Raw genomic sequence first — 4,242 nt, forward strand, 5'->3', positions numbered from 1 at the left:
CCCATGAACGGCATTTTCTGCGAGCCTAACTTCAAGCCACAAATAAACAAACGAAGTGTTCGATCGTTTAAATAGCTGCTCGCCAGATTTTATTGCATTATAAAGAAAAGTTATTGAAACTAAATACAACTAAATAAACAACAACAACTAAAACAAATAACAACAACTACTAATAACAATAACTAAATAAACAACAACTAAATTCCACTCGTTTAGCATTGCGTCATATGTTGTTCCTACAAAATCGAAGTAGTTGTGTTTTTTTCATATTATACCCAATTATGTCGATTATGAGCAAAAGATAATTAATGTGGCATAATCGTATCTCTTTTAAATTCTGCACCTAAATTAACCTTCAGTTATTATTTTATACGCTTCATATTTTATTTAAGGCAGGATTAAACATTAAATCAAAAATAAGGAATAAATTAATAATAATTTACTTACACAAATTTATCTCTGATTTTTGTGGATGAATTTGATATAGCTTAATGATCATATGAACATACAGTCTTTAATTTTTCTAAGAACAACACCTTTTATAATGACTTTTATACTGACGCACAATCTTTTTAACAAACTACTCAAACTTGAATTTTAACAATGTAATGCAGTTAAAGAACACGCCCCGGCAGAGAAGTTTTCTAGTTTCATTTGGATGAGATTTACAGGAAATCCATGATGTGTAGGTATTCACGCTAAATGTGTTAACTCAAACGCGTATATCATTGTATGAACAAATTGAAGAGCGGAATTGTATTATTTTCTCACCATTTTAAGTAATAATATTCGTAAAATTTCCGTAGATCCGCTTCTTTAAAACTACGAAGTGCTGCATCCATATTAAACTTGATGAATAATTCTATCCCGAAAACAAAACAAAAACATTAGCGTACAGCTGAGAGCTACGATTGTTGAGAGTGCTCTTTCAACTCCAATTTCAATTTTTGCCAATTGTGTCTTATCTTGGCCGGATAAGATCTGCTTACAAGCGGTCCTTGCAAAGAGCTGATTTATGCATTACAAATAGGTTTAATAAAGCAGAGTTCTGTATCTAACGTGAAAGCCCTTCAGAAAAGTTTCCGAACTCGATGACGCGTATATCAACTGCAACACATAGTTCATTACTTTTCAAATTTAATCTGCGCTCCAGATAATAGTAATGAAAACGATGAGTAAATAACGGAGGATATACTCGCAATTGAACACTTTTATGCATTTGAAAACATCTTAATAGGCTGCATCTCCTATTTTCCTCACACTTTTTTCATAAACCAAAGACTCACTCAAGGACGCTATTCTCTCTGCGTTTCCAATATATATGTTTCGTTATTGTTTTAATAAATATTGTTACATTTAATTAACTGATCTTTCGAATTTCCACAACATCAAACCATTCTCGACACTTTTAACAATCTCATTTCATGTGGGCAATTTCCGCGATATGGGATCGAGAGCTGCAGCAGCAGTAATCCTTTTAACGATGCATTTATTTGAGTGAAAATAAATAAATAAAAAATAGGGAGACCCTTGACTTTAATTGTTGAATTACAAGAGAACTAACTTACTAAATGGCAAAAAATAACAAAGTACATATAGTCAACAAATTTGGAAGCTATGGAAGAGGAACTATTTAAATAATTTACAACAACGTTCTAAGTGAATATCCAAAAAGAATAATGTTAACGTTGGTTCACTTGTGTTAATCAAAGAATATCATATACCAAGTACAAAATGGCAAACAAGGTGAATTACTGAAATAGTTTGTGGTAAGGATGGTAAAGTACGAGTAATAAATATCCTGCTTCCAAATGGTAAAATATTGAAACGAAATGTTAGAGATATCGATAGTAATTAGATATTGTAATGCGTGTCATTCAATTGCGTGTCATTCAATGTCATTCAATTTTTAACATTAAGATTATTTTAAATATGCTTTTTGTATGTATCGAGTAAATATTATTGTCTTAAATTTTAAATACTTGTATTTGTGTTCAAACTTTTAAGGTTTCAATGCTGGGAGTATGTTCAAGAGCAAACAATGTGCAAGCGTCGTCATCGCACGCGCTGCCATGTTGACCGCTGTTGTTTGATAATTATTAGAATTCTTTTTTCATTTTAAGTTCATTTTGCATTGATATTTTTTTGGCGAGTTTAGTATTAAATTGTGGGACCAAAGGGATCTTATAAATATGACTGAAATTGTCAATTAAGAGAATCTCATCCCTTAAACGATGTTTTCCTTATTTAATTAATGATCAGAAATCTAATCTATACTTCAAAAGAGATATATAGCCATACTTCCCCCTTAAAAATCTTAGATATTTTAGCAAAAAATTAGAAATTTTGACAAAAAATCTTAGAAATTTTAGCAAGTAATTTTTAATAATTAACAGATAGTGATTATTTTCATACAAATTAGCTTATATTTCTAATAAAATAGTAAAAATCTTTTCCTGTCTTGAAAATGTAAATAAATGTATTAAAAAAAAAATTCTACACTTTTAAATTAATGCATATAACTGCCTTAACAGATTGTTTTTAACATACTGTCATCAAGTGAGAATTAGTTAATTTTTCATTCATACAGAAATTTTGAATTTATTAATTTAAGTAAGAACAATTTTGTATTCATTGTTAACTTTTTGTTCTTGGATAAATATTTGCTACAATACGATATACTTTATCAGATATTCGTGTTATATTTTGTTACTCATCATAATTTATTATTTGTTCTTCACTGCACAGTGTGAAATTTATTGAGCTACATGAAAAATAAAAGAAAATTTTCACAAAAACTGTTTAGTTCAAAAAATTTTCGCTCTGAAAAATACCAAAATTCTGTAGTGTCAAAAGAGCAATGATCTCTTAGATGGCATTTTTGAATTCTGTAAGGGTTTTCGAGATAATTTGTACAGATTTTGTCTTTAATTTATCCTCACTAAAATAAGTCAGAAGGGTTTAGAACAAGGGACAAGGAGGGCCAAGCAAATCCTATTCCAGTGGCCTCTGGTTATCCAATGGAGTAGGGCAGTGATTCTCAACCTTTTTTTTGTTGCGGCACACTTTTAACGATTTCGAAATTTGACGGAACGCAATGAAAAAAATTAGATTAAAAGTTGTTTAATTACCTATTTTACACTGTGTTTAATAGTTCGTAATAATAATTTTGAATGTGAAATAAAATAATATGTACTACAAAAGCACGTTTATTAAGGGATTAATTATTTCTCTCAACCAATTTTTTATTAGTTAGTAACAGCTATTTATTTTTTTGCTAGTTATGANCGGCCAAATTATTAGTTTATTTTATAATAGTCATTGAACAGCCAACCCAATTTCGAGTTTACGACTACTAATGTTCAACTTATTAGACTTCTAATTTTAAACTCAATTCAGAACACAAAGGAACTCCAGGATCCAGTATTGGAAGAAATTTTTGTCTTGGAGGGGGACGTTTTGATGGAACTGACCAGCATTTAAGTTACATGATGAGGAAAACCACAAAAGCTTTCCACTATCAGTCTAACAACAAGGGGACTCTAACCTATGATCCGTCTACCACTGAGGGTATTTTACTTCGGCACAGTGGCTGCTGTAAGCTGGGTGTAGAATTCGTATCGACCAGTCAACACTGGGATTCGAACTCAGTGCCCTTGAGTCCATCTTCACTGGGTAATAACTCTGCAGGAGGCAGGGCCGGCCCTAGACATTTTGGCGCTCCGGGCAAAACCTTAATTTTGCGCCCTCCCCCTTCGTTTTCTTTTAAGTAAATCTCATGCGACCATATCAGAAAATCAAGAAAACATTGAAAAAAAATATTAAAAAAAAGTTTTATTTAAAACTCAATCATCAGATAACAAGATAAGCAATTTAGCACTTAAGGCAAAATAACAAAAATTAAAGTGTAGTAATGCTAACTAAACTAATATCCCATATTATTAATAAATTCTAACTAACCAAAGTAATTAAAATGCCCTTTTTCTAACTTTTCTTTCGGCAAACTCACGAACCAGTGATTTCAGGTCTAATTTGTCACTAATTTGGTGTTCAATAGCTATCATTGCCAATCCATTGAGACGATTTTGCGTCTGCATCGTTCTGAGATAATTCTTTATTATTTTTTGTTTTGAAAAGCTTCTTTCTCCTGAAGCCACAGTGACTGGCAATGTAAGTAGGATTCTTAATGCTATGCTGAGGTTTGGTGCGAATTTAAGTGTAGCGATAAACTTGAGAACTTCA

Source organism: Parasteatoda tepidariorum, chromosome 3 (assembly GCF_043381705.1).
Source record: "Parasteatoda tepidariorum isolate YZ-2023 chromosome 3, CAS_Ptep_4.0, whole genome shotgun sequence".
NCBI lineage: Eukaryota > Metazoa > Arthropoda > Arachnida > Araneae > Theridiidae > Parasteatoda > Parasteatoda tepidariorum.